The sequence below is a fragment of the Microtus pennsylvanicus genome, chromosome 18 (genome assembly GCF_037038515.1).
Source record: "Microtus pennsylvanicus isolate mMicPen1 chromosome 18, mMicPen1.hap1, whole genome shotgun sequence".
Lineage (NCBI taxonomy): Eukaryota > Metazoa > Chordata > Mammalia > Rodentia > Cricetidae > Microtus > Microtus pennsylvanicus.
Window position 1 is genome coordinate 8,840,945 of NC_134596.1, and position 16,415 is coordinate 8,857,359.

Genomic DNA, 16,415 nt, shown 5'->3' on the forward strand with positions numbered 1-16,415 from the left:
TTATTTCTTTCCCACTAGAAATCATTTGTCTTCCTTGTCATAGGTAATAGAATGTTGACCTATGACATTCTTTTTCCTGAATAATTTGCTTGAGATCAACATCCAGTCAATGACAGGTGAAGTAACATCCACCTGAATCTTCTCCTTTATAACCACTGGGAAGTCCTGAGCCTTTTCAGAGTCCTAGGTATGTGTTTTTCTTTCAAATCCATTAAATGTCAGATCTGTATATGACCAGTTTGCTGGGCTTTGTTTTCTTTTATTTAGCTTTCTTAAAAATAATTTTTATGTATTTACACAATGTTTTTTATCTTAATTCTGCTATCTTATTCTCTTCTTTCTTCTGCTGAAGCCCTACATTTTAGGTCCCTTTACCATTTTTTTTATTTAAGGAAATTGAGAATTTTATAAGAGACTGGAGTATATACATAATTTTTCATCTCTGTCTCTCCAATGCATTCTGTGTACTCAGCTCTCCATTCTCAAATTCATGACCTCTTCACAAACAGGTTTCAACCTGTGGGTTACGACCCATTTGCGGATCAAATGATCCTTTCACAGGGGTTGCCTAAGACCATTGGAAAGCACAGATACTTACATTATGATTCAGAACAGCAGCAAAATTACACTTATGAAGTAGCAATCAAAATGATTTTATAGCAGGGGTTGGACACCATAACATGAGGAAATGAATTAAGGTGCCAGAAACTTAGGAAGGTTGAGAACCACTGCTCTTCATTATTACTATCGTTACATGCAAACATGTATACACACACACACACAAACACATATATGCATTTGTGTGCAAATACAACCTGCTGATCTATTTACTATTCCTACATTAATCTGTGCATGTAAGGATAAGACTTCATAATTCAGTTAGGGATTATAATGAGTTATGAAAGTGGTTCTCTAAGTTCCTCTATGTTTCAAGGACTCACTACCCTTATGAAGTTAGCTGGGTTACAGCTTCATCATTTACCTCTTGTTACCCAGGCTTTAAGTTCAAATAGGTAGGTATTAGTTATTGAAAATATATAAGAGCACGACAGAACCATTGGTGATAGTTTGCCAAGCAGGTCATGGTCATTCAAGTACATCATAACTGTGCTGGATAGTTGATGACTTTACTCGCTAACAGCTTTCACAAACTCTTCTTGGATTATGAAAATAAAAGCTAGTCCTCAGGGACCAGGCTTTTATGAGGTTTCAGTTCAAATTCTCAGAGACCCAAATCTAAGATGCAGTGATTTCAGCAATAGGAGCCCTGCTGCCACTTCTTGGAAGCAACCAAGTGCAATAGACTATACTCTTGTGCTAGTTCGCTGGACTCCCTTTACCAATGACTCAAAAATAGTATTATCCTGACTGGCTCTGGAGTTTTGCTTAGATATTCATGGTTTCTGGTGGGTAAATTATCTTCCAAATTGTGTATAATTTTATATAAACATATATACATATGTTTACATTCATAATATGTGTATTATAAAGTATACAAATATATTATATATATAAATATATTTGGGGGTAAATATAAAATAATGATTCTCTTGTCAATTGTTACTGTCCTCAGTGTTTCTATTTAGTTTTGAAATTTTACTTCTTCAATCCTCATAGAACTGCTTTGAGTAATGTCTATTAAAAGCATTACTTATATAGTAGAATATTTTATATTTCCTGATCAGTTCCGTGGACTTATCCAATGTGATCGGAAAAGACTTGATTCTACTGATTGTGTTGTGCTGTCTTTTTCAATAAGTTATGTCAGGGTCTATTGTTGATTTTTCTTTAAGCTTCTCTTGATTTTTTTACTCTTTTTGTAGAGTGGTTGTTGTTTTCTGTGTTATCACTTTGTTGGTATTCCTGATCCATGACAGTGATTACAGTGAGGAATTTAGGTAGTGGAGGAAGTCCTTGAAGAGGCATGTATCAGTGTACCGGAATACATAGGGCATATGTGCGTACTGCCTTTCTTTGATCTCAGTTCCCTTTCTTCACTTTACCTCTCTAGCAAACACCATTCCTCCAGAGTTCAATATTTGTGACATCCTGCCTGTTTGAGTGTATAATTCATTTTACAAAATGCATATTTTGTGTTTACTATGATGTGTTTTTTTCTTTCAGCAATTCCTGCCTCATGTTATTAATCCTTTTTCATTAGTGCTATAAAATTAACTCATAAGTTATTGCTGTTAAGTCCTCTAATTTATGTATATGATGGTATAGGTTCAATTTTAATCTGTTATGTTCGCTGTTGAGTCAGAATTCAATTTTCATGTTGTTTCAACTTGTTCCCATAATTTTGCGAATTATTTTGTCTACTGCAAATCTCAGAAGCGTTTGAGAGTCATTGGCATTAAATATAAGTGTTTTAAGCTAGGAAGATTGCCGACTTGTATAATCTTTTTCATGGGAGCTATGGTGTTGGCTCCTTAGCACTTACAGAAACAAACGAATAGACAAACAGAGCAAGATTGTGTGCCACTGTTATCCCAGAATGATGTGACAATCTAATAAGCTTCTGAACTCTAGGGTCAGTGTCAGGTACTGTCTCAAAAAAAAGCAGAATTGGACTGATGAAAAATTGGATATTGACCAAGCATCTGTACACCTCTGCATATATTGCTGCATCCCCACACAGCCTTAATCATATACACGAATGCTATTTAAGTGCTTAATTTGGTACATATACTATTTCCAAATGTCTTCAGTGAAACTAATTTGTCATAAGTTTTGAAACAGAGCAAAAGTTCAACACTTCCATTGTTCATTTTCTTTATCTGATATTGTGTTAATGTTGACTATATTATGGCAGTTCCTGGTGAAGTTTAGATAAGTTTGTCCTTGGAATGAAAAGTAAGATACCTGTCTTTGGATAGGGATACTCTTATTCTCTAATAGCTTTGATAATTCCTGATTTAAGACTGTGAAATGTGACATTAAAAATAAATTGGTGTTATTAATAATCCTAAATGAATATTTGTAGCTTTAAGTATTCTTATACTAATTTTTCTCAGTGTTTTTTCATTTTAGGAATATTGAGTATTTCTGATACTGTGACTGCTCCTCGGCGAGGTAGTAGTTCAAGCCATAAAGCCGCGCTTCCTCTTCCCATCCTGAGAAGCTCACACTGGAGACCATTTCTCTTATCCTATGGTATTATAAAATCAGTTGCTTTTCTTTGTTTTGATATAAATGCATTTTATTAATTCTTTGAGAGTGTCATATATTATATTCCAATAGTATACATTTCCTTTCCTGTCTTCTCCTAGATCCGCTTGCTTATTCTCTTTTCATTCAATTTCATGTCCTCATTAAAAAAAATTCTAGTCCCATTAGTACTGCCTATAGTCTCAGCTGTGTGGTCATCCCGTGAAACACGTTAGATCCCGGGGCCACATCTTTAAAGAAAGCTCACTCTTACCCCCTGATACTGTCAGTTACCAATGGCTCCTCAGCTAGGTGTGGGACTTCATTCCCATCTCCCTTTTTCAAAAATCTTGGCTAAAATTTTGTCTGAGTCAAACGTGCACAGGTTTTGTGCACATTGTCACAACCACTGTGAGTTTATACATGCAAATTTCTTCTTGTGTCTAGAGAAAACTGTTTCCTTGTGGTCTTCTCTCTCTTCTGGTCCTTATAGGCTTTCTCTTCCCTCGTCTGCAATGGTCACTGAGCCTTGGGAGGATGACGGTGTGATACAGATGCTCCATGTTCAGCATGTTCAGCAAGCTCAGTCACTCATTTTCTGCACCCTGATTGGTTGTAGGCTTCTGAATTAATTGCTTTTTACTGCAAAGAGAAGCTCCTCTGCCAAGGTCTTGGTAATGCACTCACCTGTGGGTTAACAAGAAGTAGTTAGGAGTCAGGTTGATGACATGTACCATTATCAGAGCAGTAGCTGTGGGTTCTTCCCTGGGGCCTAGGGCCAATAGCCAAGGTTATTGATCCCCATGTCAGCACAGGATTCTGTCTCATCCTGTCTTCTGGGACCTCAATCCAATCAGAAAGCATCTGCTTATTCCTATGGCATCCATACCATTGTAGTACAAGAGGGCATGTCCTGTCAGGCAGGTTGTTTCTGTAGCTAGCAGGACCCATAGCCACATGAGACTAATGATTACTCTCTCCTCTAACACTATGGAAACCATTCAGTAGGGATGAAACTTCCAGGTCTGTATCATCTCCATTTTTCTAGGTTCTATGATTCAAGTATGTGGTGCCTTTGGTTACAGGGTATTACTCTAGAATTTGGGAGGGTAACTAATTCCATTGGCAATGGCCTCTAACATTTGGGGACCTAAGAGACCTCACAGGCCAACAGCTCCAAGAAAGGTAACCTACTGCTGACTTTGGATTTTTGTTTGCTTACAGTGACTGGTAGTGGCATTGCTACCCCATTACAGTGCAGCTCCATTTAAGTTCTTCCTCTGTACGTATATATTTATATTTTAAGAAACTTCTTTACTACTGGTTCTTATACGACTTAAAGGTCTTTAGTGTTATTTATCCCACTCGATTCCCTCCTTTATTTCTAAGAAATGTAATCATAACTTTTACAAATAATTTAAAGAAAAAGCCAAGTTCCTGGAGAAAAAAATTATGAAATCATCCAATCATTTTAGGTCTCAGATATGTTCTGGAGTTTCTTTTAAGAAGAAATTTAACTGCACTAATTCAGAATTACTGAACAATTTTGAGGTGTTTGATTTTTTTGGTAACTTGTCAAAAATAAGTACTTTCTTATATTCCTAACTATAGCATGATAAAGTTTATATTTTCCTTTCACCTGACAGTGTTCAAGGCACAGAAGTAGCAACCAAGTAAGCCACAAACAAGGAAGTTATATTTTTTAAATTGTTTTCATAGTGCTATATGTTTTCCCCCATGCTTCCGATTTACTCAGGAGATCTTGTCTTTTTCTTATACTATTTATCCCTGTGTTTTTTCATTTTAGGAATGTCGCTGTGCTTCCTCTTCCCATCCTGAGAAGCTCACACTGGAGACTGCTACTCTTAGCTTATGGTATTATAAAATCAGTTGCTTTTCAAAAGCTGTGTTTTTTTAAAATTCTTAATTACTTATACAAATAGTTGGATTAAAATTTATATTTTATCTTCCTAGTTTGCAGACATTATTATACCTAAGAATATTTTTTAAACTATTTAATGTTTTTCAGTACATAAGAATTATAGATTATAATATTTGCCTTAATCACCAGACATTTATGAGATGGAAATTAATGTATACTTATTATTTTCTTCACTAACTGTATTGAAAAGGCCCTCCATGACAATGAGAAATGGAGACAAAAAGCTGCTAATTATTAGTTACTATTCAAGCCTGTTCTTTAACTATCACATATGTTACTTCCATATATAATATATTTTATGTGTTTTATAAGTTTTTATTTTGATTATTAATTTTGTCTTACTTATATCCTCTAGGCATGTGGACCTGCTTTATCAGGGTTTTGATGAGTTTGATACCAAACAGAAACAAAGAGTGACTTTGAAAATGTCATTTTATTTCAGTATGTTTCTCAGTTATCTGTTAAGTAGTAGCCTCAGCTCTTTAAATAACTGCCATTATCCACAAGGGAAATTTTCCTGAGTGGTCAGGAAATGATACACAGCAACAACTGTATGAGCTTAGAAGAGGATCCAGACTAAGTTTAAATTATTTTCCTCAGTCCTTACCAAAAATCAAATCCTTATTAGTAACCAGTGGTATATATAAGTATTGTATGAACATTGAAAACACTTGTTTTTAATGGAAAAGTTACATAACTAGCCATAAGTACTTTGTGATATCCTCATAAGGTGTAAAATGGAGAAAATGTTGACAATTGAGTAAAATTGTTAAAGTGAGTGGATATCATAAAGTTTACTATGTAGACATCACAAACTGTCAACCATGGTGTTAACACCAATGCATTATGTTTGTATGGAGTTCACAAATGCAAAGCTAAATTAGCTGTGAAACACACACCGTCTTTCACACCTTAACGTGGTAAGGAACTATGAAATAACCTCTTACTGTCATTATTCTAGGTCCGGTTTATTTAGTGGCATCTACTTTCAGAAGTACATGAAATCATTTTACGTCTGAGTTGCTGATTAGATGTGTTGGAAGTGAAAATGAGCGTAGCCTTTATGATTATCCACCATGCCAAATCTAGACGCCCCTGCTCAGGAAGTCACTCACCCCGGCAGAACATTTTTTCCCTTTTTTCTTACACATCAGTCATTCAGTTTACCATTGCTTACAAATAAATGGCATAAACATGCAGACAACAGTAAGTTGACAGATTTAAACAATTAAAAATTTAGAGTTTCTTCCACACAAATGGGTGAATCCAAATGCACGAGAGAGCACACTTTGTATAGCATATCCACATGACTGTTGGCTCTACATAGTATTTGGGGGTAGTTGCCCAGTCTTGGGTTGCACAAGGATGTAATGACAAATCTCTAAGTTGAAGCCACACTGCCCAGAGTTATTTATAGGTGAAATTACACTATAGTGGTTTTATTCAATTTTGTACGCTGTGTCAGGCTTTATGGTTTAGCGAGCGCGTGGCGTCAGCTCTGGGGATGGCACATCTGCTGCATAACTCTCTGTGGACAGCTGCAGAGGCAACATGCATGCTACAATTGGTGATGAGAGATATAGGCCAGTGTGAGACGGTAGGAGTGAATCTGCGGCTGTAAGCTGTGAATTGTAGCGAGAAAGGGATATGAGGCTATGATTTTGTATTGGCATTTGACAGAGTGAGCTAATTGGATAAAAGTGGAGAAATGGAGGTGTAGGATTTGATTTTGCAAGCATACGTAAAGAGGCCACAAATTATAGCAGTAATATAGAACAGTCTCAGGGATCCCCCAAACTGAGACCCATGGGAAGAGTCATGTAACAAATAGGAAGCACATGATCTATAAAAATAAAAAAAAATTCCATGTGAGTACTATCTTTGATACAATGAAAAATCTGCGAAACAACCTTTAGTCATAGGTAGCATTTAGAATCATATATGTGTGATCATGGGAATTGAGGATAATACAATATATAAAATTCTGATGTTATAAACAAGAAACAAGACTCGCTCACAGGCCAACTTATTTACGTGTGCTCCAAGGAGCCACCCAAAATCAGTCTTAGGGCTGTAGAAGCCTAGCAATTGAGAATTATAGCTATTGATTCCCCCTTGAGACAAGATGCCTAAACTGTTATAGTACAAAGGATACCATTCTCTGATGGAATGGCTCATGTGAGCTATTAGGGATGTTTGTCCATCAACAATGGATTCTCCAGGGAACTCAGAACCTAAAGGATTACAGGTAGAGTAAGGACTTCTGCAGGGACTAAGTGTGAGAGAAGCTATGTATCATGCCCAGGTGATTAGGTCGATAGTACCGTGTACAGCAAGTGCAGTGTCATGGACATTTGGTGGCTTTGATGAACCTATGTTCAGCAAGATCTTTGAAAGGTTGAAAATCCTTTGCATTGTCTACACGGTGGTATTACAGCTTGTATGATATGGGAGACTATATAAGCAGAGAAAGACAGCTATCTCATATACTAGAAGAAAAGTTGTTACGATTTGTGTTGAGGCCAAGTTCCTAAGGAAAGATACTGAAACAAAGCCTAATTCGGTGGTAAAGGACTTCTAGGAAGCTTTAAAGCTTCAAGAGCTTCACAGAGGGCATCTATGATAAAGAGATATATGTAAAGACAATCATGCCTATCCTTATTGTGGGCAATTATGTTTCCAGATGTTCATGATTTTCCTCTCTTCTCTGAAAAGGGATGTGGGAAGAGGGTGATGTGCAGAGCCTGGGCTTTCAACAGCAGTCAGGTATGTTCGATGGAGAGGCAACAGCTTCTACTACAGCCACAATGCCAACCCTGAGGCTCTCCGACAACTCACACCATACTATAAACGGTCTAGTCCATTAGTTCTAGTATGTTTTTTTTTTAAGTAGGGATGATATGCTAGTGAGAAAGATAATAAGAGTTAATTTGATTAGTCTTATGTAATCGTACATGGGCACGATTAAAAATATCGCAGCAGGTCCTTTTCCCCATTAGTATAACAACCTGCTGTGTGACTTTCATGGCTTAGAGAGGTGTATGCTGTGGCTCACGTGGGAAGTTCCAAAGAAATGCTGTAGCATCACACCATGAGACCAGTACAGAGCATGCACTGTGGGGAGATGGAAGACAAAGTGATAGAAAACTTTTCAAGGAGAGGGGTCTGTATTAGAGAACATATGGTTTACTCGATTTTCCCTCATTTAATAATGGTATTATACTTACTGATAAAGCGTTTAATTATTTAACAATTGCAGTGCTTTGGATTTATTATGACAGGGGAGTGGTGATCATGCCTTTAGTCACAACACTCGGGCGGCAGATGCAGGGAGATCTCTGAATTTGAGGCCATCCTGGTCCACCGAATGAGTAGTTAATGACTGAATAATGTAATTGTGACCTAAGAAAATACTACCAATCGTTTTGTCCATACAGGCGGCGATCTTACTGGATTGTTCACCACATTCAAGACCTCAAATTATACAAAGAATCAAGCCCCTTTACCTTTTCCTTGCCTTATTCTCAACTGGTCCTTACTTAAGTAGTAACTGAATAGACAAGCCTTGGATGTGCTCGATCCGCCACCCTGGTCTTTCCTTATAAAACTCAGTTCATTGCATTTTCTCTGTTGTGAACCCATTTCCTGTGAATTAAAGCCTTTGGTTTGTGGAGCATGTTTTCTGGACTTGGGGAACTGCATTTATTTAAACTCCTAAAAAAGTGCATGAACTTACTAGTTTAAAAAGACTTATTAAAGTTGCCTCATTTATACACATAGTAAGTAATGATTGCGGCAGTAGGGTCTGTTCATTGGAGCTGCTGGTTACCATGGCAGATAAGATCTATTTCTGCAGTTGTTCCAAGTCATTGCCATTGATGGGTTGAGCTTTTTGGTGATACATTTGCCTAAATTCTATATGTAGCCCAAGCAGAAGTTTAGAACAATTTTCTCTTAACTTTATTCATGTCCTGTCCTGGATGAATGTACCTTTCCTCTGACTCTCTAAGGAAAGATAAATATCAGGAAAGTTTGTCAAGGTGCAGTTTAATTTTGTTTTTAATTTCAAAAAAATATTTCTTTAAATTTTGCGATTATAATTAAATTACATACTTTGCTCCAATGCTTTCTTCCTCCAAATTGTCCTCCACATCCCTCCTTGATTTTCTTGAAATTCATATCACTTTGAAACATTATTTGATGTTACAAACACATAACAATATGTATGTATATATATGTTTCTGATTAAATGCCCTCTGCCAGGTCTGTCTAATTTTACACTTTATGTTTTTTTCTGGATTGATCATTAAGAATATCATAATCATTTGGGTGTCTGCTTCCCTTGTTAAAATAAGATTTCTTTTTTTATTTCCATTCTTTTGGATGAGTAACATTTTCTCTAGTATTCTTTGCTTTACCACATATGAAAGAAAATATTTGTCTATTGAGCATTGCTGCTGACAATCTTCTAAAACTCATGTGAAACTCTAGATAGCACCAGTGTACCTCAAATTTTCATAAGTATATTCTTCAGTTAATTGATTGATTCCGGATCTCCTCTTATTTTTCCTTAGGAAATTTTCATTTTTCCAGCATCCTGTGACAAGGAAGGAGCCTGTGGAAACCTCATCTACCAGAATGGTCGTTAAGTACTTTTATCTCTTTTTCAATAAAATCTATGGTTTCAAAACTTAGAAAGTCTTTCTTTTATTAATGCTTCAGAGATTAAATTCAAGATATATTATTTTTGTATATTTTTAAAACTAGACCTACATTTTGGTGTATGATCTGCTTTTTTGTATAAGTATATTAAAAAATTCAAACTTATAATGGAATTGCATCATTTTCCCATTTTCTTTCTTTTTTCCAAATCCTACCATATAACTCTCATTGTTCACTTTTAAATCTGTGATCTCTGTTTCATTGTTTGATATTTTTTTCGAGACAGGGTTTATCTGTGTAACAGCCTTAGTTGTTCTGGAACTAGCTCTGTAGACCAGACTGACCTCAAACTCAGAGACTGTCTTGCTTTTTCTTCCCAAGTGCTGGGACTAAAGGTGTATGCACCACTGCCCAGTTTATCATTGTTTGTTCTCTCTCTCTCTCTCTCTCTCTCTCTCTCTCTCTCTCTCCTAATTTTATAAATAAAAAGTCAACTGTAAGTATTTTGTAAGTGAAAAAATTTAATTTTTTGTGTTATCCAATTATGACAGAACAGTTGAGAAACATTTTACTTAGTATACATTTTGGGAATTTATGAGTTAAATGATATAAAAAAGATGATATTTTTGAACCCTTAATTTATCTCAAATAATTGTGTTTTTATAAGTGTGTGTGTGTGCACGTGTGTGTGTGTTGTGTCATAATCTGGTAAGTTTTACACATGGGAAGTGTGAGAGGAATGCTTTTATCTTGTTCTTCAATTCTGGATGGCAATTTAATCGGTCCTGGATTTTTTTTGGTCCTGTATAAATTTTAGAATAATTTTTTATCATTATGAGATAAGAATGGCACATATGGAGGCCTGTGTGCCCACTGTACCTCATGTATACGTTGCTTGTAAATACTGCATTCATTATAATATTAAAATTACTTGTCTAGGAATTTGGAACTATCTAAACCTCATGTAGATCTTATTAGTCATATAAAAGTGATTTTCTATTTAAGTGTGTATGTTTTACTGTTTTTTCTAAATATTTCACTTTTTATTTTATAATCCTGATGGAGGGTCTTACAGACCTGCTCATGATAACCACAGACGCTGGCTCGGAGGAAGTGTTTCTTCCCAACTTTGGAGAAGGTTTCATGGAAGAGAAATTCATCACACCTAGCTGGTGGTATTGTAAATCTTGATATTTTTTCCCTTTTGTTTTCAATTACTAATTTCATGATTGTAAATTTCAGTTACATTTTTATTTTTCTACTGTTACTTTCCATAAGGCTGGATTTGTGGCTACGTATTTTTTAAATTTGTTTTTATCCTGGAAAATTTTGTTTTCTCCATTTTTAGTGAACAAAAGCTTGGCTGGGTATAGTAGTCTGGGCTTGCATCCATGGTCTCTTAGTTTTTTCAGTACATATATCCAGGACCTTCTGGCTTTCATGGTTTCCATAGAGAAGTCAGGTGTAAGTCTGATAGGTTTACCATTATAAGTAACTTGGCCTTTTTTCTTTGCAGCTCTTAATATTCTTTCTTTATTCTGTATGCTTTGTGTTTTGAATATTATATAGTGAGGGGATTTTTTTTTGATCCAGCCTATTCGGTGTTCTGTATGCTTCTTGAACCTTCATAGGTACATCTTTCATTAGGTTGGGAGAGTTTTCTTCTATAATTTTATTAAATATATTTTCTGGACTGTTGAGCTGCACTTCTCCTTCTTCTACTCCTATTGTTCTTAGGTTTGGTCTTTTTATTGTGTCCCATATTTCCTGAATGTTTTGTGATGAGAGTATGTTGGATTTGCTGTTTTCTTTGATCACTGCGTTTATTTTCTCTATGTTATCTTCAGAATCTGAGATTCTTTCTTCTATCTCTTGTATTCTGTTGGTTATGCTTGTTTCTGTAGTCTCTGTTTGTTTACTTAAATTTTCCATGTCCAGCCGGCCCTCTATTTGTGTTTTCTTCTTTGCCTCCATTTCAGTTTTCAAGTCTTGAACTGTTTCCCTTATCTGTTTGATTGTTTTTCCTTGGTTTTCTAGGGTATCATTCACTGATTTATTCAATTCTTCAAACTTTCTGTTATACTTCTCATCCATTTCTATAAGGGCATTTTTTACATGCTGTTTAAGGGTGTCAATCACTTTCATGAAGTCAATTTTTTCTATTTCTTCTTGATTAAGGTGTTCATTTCCTCCTGTTGTGAGGTCGCTGGATTTGGGTGGTTTCATGTTGTTTTTCAGATTGTTGGGTGAATTCTTGCATTGGCGCCTGCCCATCTCTTCCTCCAAATGCTTCCCTATGGATCTTCTTTTACAGGATCAGGTCTCCTTTCCTACTGATGTACCTTCCCAGTGATGGCTCTCCCCAGTGATGCTGAGATCAGATCTCCGTGCTGGTTGGGTAGCTCCTAAACAAAGCACCTACTTTGCTAGCAGCAGGCAGGGTATTGAAACAAAGGAGCTCCCACATGCTAGGTTGCCCTCAGGGTTCGGCCCCAGAGCCCCAAGAGAGAAGGGAAGCAGAAAGGGGGGGAGGGTTCTGGATGCAAGCTGGGTGGGATAGGAGGCGAGAGGTAGTAGGCTGGGCATATAGGCCCAGCAGGAAGCCCAGGAAGTATAGGGAGGATGAGGAACTTCTGAGTTCCCTGTCCTGGGCTGCTGCCACGGGTCCGAATCTCACCCCAGTGATGGCTCTCCTGGTGTCAATTACATTTTTATATTTTGATGTAGTACCCATGTTTGCTGGCTATGTTTTTAAATCTACATTTTATGTATTGTTTATTATTTCTTTAGAAATCACATGCTTTTCCCCCCAACAAGACATAGTTTATGTTTCTTGCTATAAAATACCTACTGTTCATTTTGTGCAGCAACTTCCCTGAAGATAATGTCTGTTGTAATAGGAGCTGCGGGGCTGCATCCCCGGCACCCAGCCACCCACACAGCTAGCTTTATACCCAAAATAATTACATGGAAACTGTATTCTTTTAAACACTGCCTGGCCCATTAGTTCCAGCCTCTTATTGGCTAGCTCTTACATATTGATCTAACCCATTTCTGATATTCTCTGTAGCACCACGAACTGGCATACCATGAAAGATCTTATCCTGCGTCTGTCTGGAGTGGGAGAAGCATGGCGACTGATTGACTAGGCTTCTTTCTCCCAGCATTCTGTTCTGTCTACTCCACCTACCTAATTTTCTGTCCTATCAGGCCAAGCAGTTTTCTTTATTAGTTAACCAATGAAAGCAACAGATAAGATACAAGACCCACCTCCATCAAGTGTCCAGTAAATATTCTGTGAAGTGTTATCCATTTTTTTCCTTTTTCTTTTTGGGGAAATGCTAAACCCTTTAGGGTTCTAGGTCTTACCTCCATTTAAACTCATAAAATTCTAGTTCTATGCATGCCTTGATTTGTTGAGTCTTTCTTCTTTTTTTTTCTCTTTTTTTTTCTTTGATTTTCGAGACAGGGTTTCTCTGTAGCTTTTGGTTCCTGTCCTGGAACTAGCTCTTCTAGACCAGGCTGGCCTCGAACTCATAGAGATCTGCCTGCCTCTGCCTCCTGAGTGCTGGGATTAAAGGTGTGCACCACCACCACCCGGCTGAGTCTGTCTTCTTATTGGAGTAATCTTTTATAATTAATATAAAATTTTTGTACATTTATATGATCTTGGGTCATCTTCATCCTGATTCTCCTGTCTTGTCCTGCTCCTCTACTGAATTGTATTTTCTAAGTCCCTTTGCTCTATTTTTTTTTAATTTAGATATATGAGCATTTAATATAAAACTTGTGCATTTGTCCTAAGTTTTAAAATAGGAGTGAAAGTTCTAAGACTTTTTCTTTATTTTTCTGTCTGAATACTGTATCAATGTTGTTTATCTAATTGCAGTTCCTTATGAGTTTAAATGAGTTTTGGAATAGAGAGAAAGTAATATTTCTTCACAGTGCATGGGATACTCGTAATTTCTAAGTAGCTTTGAGAATTATTGGCTTCCTAAAGTCCAAGAATGGCTGTTTTTAAAAATATAAATGCATGTTATTAATAATCTTAAATAAATGTTTATATCCTTAAGAATACTCACATCTATTTATTCATACTTTGTCCTTTAAATTACATCATTAATTTCTCATACAGAATCGGACTGGGCTGCTCAATGAGGTTCCAACTCAAGTCATAGAGCCTAGCTTCCTCTCTGCATCCTGAGAGCTGACACTGGAGGAGAATATTTCCCTGAGTTTGTGGGTTTGTAAAACCACTTTCTGCCCAATTCCATTTCTGATTATTGATTACTCATGTAAATAATTAGATTGAACTCTTTATTTTGTTATGTACCCAATTTTGTTGAAGTCATTAGATTTCAGTGCATCTTCTTGATAACTTTACACAAGGCTATGCCTTTTCACAGAAATGTAAAAGTCCTGTTTGTCATTAGCACCAGATATCTAAGAATAAGAATGATACAGTAAAAAAAGAGAATGATACAGTATTTATTTTCCCCAAAAAGTTCTTTGAGGAAACCTTTCAGGATAGTGTGTGATGGACATGGCAAGAATGAATGTTCCTGGTTACTATTCAACATGCAGAAATGCTGTCCTTAATGGCTCTGCACAGGTGCTGTTTCCCTACACAATATGTTGTATTTTCTACATGCTGGGCATTTTAATTGCCTATTATCTCATATTCTGTCCAGTTCATTGTCAACAGGTGTACAGATTTGTATTTTTCTTCCCTTTTATATTTTATACATTTTATTATGAAATAGACCCAGATGAATGATTTTGCAAGTTAAGTAGTAACCTAATTTTTTTTTTATAATTGCAGGTATTCACGTGGTAAATTTTCGTGAGCAGTCAGGAAAGGAAACAAACAACAAGATGACTTGGAATGAAATACAGATTTGCTGAGCCTTCATTACTCTCCTTAACTGGATCATGAAACAAGGTGGATTTTTTTTGTGGGATTATGGATAATGCAGGTGAGGTCCTGAATCATCAAGACACTTCATTTTTGTGGAAAAATGTTTCATATCTGACATTCAGTGCAATGAGTTATTCTGGTAATGAATAAAATGGGGAAGATGTTGACACTTGAGGAAAATTGATAAAATTACTGAAAATCATAGATTAACTATGTAGATTCCTAAAACTGTCAGCAATGGTGTTTAAACCAACATATCATGTTTAAATGGAATTGAACAATGGGGAGCTAAATATCTGTGAAAGTCTTTCTCTCCCACCTTGATATTGACAGGAACTGAGATAACAGCTCAGTATTGTTTAAGGTAGATTTTATTTAGTGGAATCTCTTTTCAGATGAACATAAAACAACATTCTACCTGAGAGGCTACTTGGATATTTTGAAAGTGAAAGCTAGTGTAGCCGTCATAATTATTCACCACACCAAATCCAACTCAGTGATTTTCTTGTTCAGGAACATAACTCACCTCTTTAGTGTAGCATCAGGCCACTTGTTCTTTTTGGCCACCCAGAACTTAAATAATCACACAGAACCCATATTAATTAAATCACTGCTTAGCCCATTAGCTCTAGCTTCTTATTGTCTAACTCTTATATATTAATTTTGGAAGACCCTCACCCGCTTGGTTGCAGGCCCAACAGGGAGAAGCCCATGACTCAATTAACAAGTCCAGCAGATGCAAGAAGCAGTAGGATTTATTACAATAGCACCACTGGGTGTCTCTAGTCTCCAAAGAGGGAGAACACCCCGAACAGCAATTCCAGCAACTTATAAGCAAAACCCACAACATTATAATAATGGGTATAAGGTACAGAACAATTGGATATAACGTTTAACATTTTGGAGCAATTTTAGGCCATAGCTATTTGTTTCTTCTATTTCCCGGAAACACCATAAAAAACCCAAACTCTGTCCTGGAAAGTCTTCAACCCCTATCATGGGCGCTAGGTGTTTCTTGGCAGGCCAGTGGTAGGGTGCTGTCATCAGGGGGCAAGTTTCCTGGCAGACTGGTGGTGCAGGGTACTGTGGTAGGGTGCAAATAGCAGTCAGGGCTGTTTTGCAAGTTTTGTACTTTTCCATTGCTGATTACCATCTATCTAGGGCATGTGCTAAAATCAGCTGCAAGCAGGCTATTTGAGTTGGGGTCTCACAATTTAACCCATCTTTATTAATCTGTGTATTGCCACGTGGCTGTTGCTTACCGGGTAAAGTTCCCAGCATCCCCTGCAGCCTACGTGGCTTCTCTTTTACTCATCCTCTTCCTCCCACCACTTCCCAGCCTGACTCTATTCCCTGTGTAGGCCCTAGACAGTTTCTTTATTAACCAATGGTATTCACACATACAGAGTGAAATCCCTCATCATTTTAGAACTCCTTTTCTCTTTTCTCCTTCCACATCACACATTCATTTTACTATTGGTTAAAATAAAGTGCATGAGCAGGAAGACACCAGCATTTGAAAAGATTTAAACAATTAACAATTTAGAGCTTGTTTCACACATTTGGAAAATCCTGGGGTATGTGAAAGATAGAAGCCATGGCTATTCATGACCCAGGATGGACAAAGAAGCATAAAGATTCTGCATTTGAGAATAAAAAGGAGAATCACACACTCACACAATAGAATGGACTGTCTGATCATCCCACACTCTTGTTCACACTCTTTGCAGAACATGCCTTGTT

At 36.7% G+C, this 16,415-nt stretch overlaps 1 long non-coding RNA gene across 1 annotated transcript; it reads left to right on the top strand.

Annotated features, from left to right (window-relative positions):
• Window positions 1–49: 49 nt before the first annotated feature.
• On the top strand, window positions 50–14,724 carry LOC142837710 (uncharacterized). The gene is made up of 12 exons (XR_012908314.1): window positions 50–187; window positions 3,034–3,156; window positions 3,644–3,824; window positions 4,375–4,432; window positions 4,797–4,823; window positions 4,958–5,025; window positions 5,448–5,533; window positions 7,808–7,858; window positions 9,667–9,736; window positions 10,820–10,929; window positions 13,890–13,997; window positions 14,577–14,724. It is a non-coding gene; the product is annotated as an uncharacterized LOC142837710 (long non-coding RNA).
• The last annotated feature ends 1,691 nt before the right edge of the window (window positions 14,725–16,415 follow it).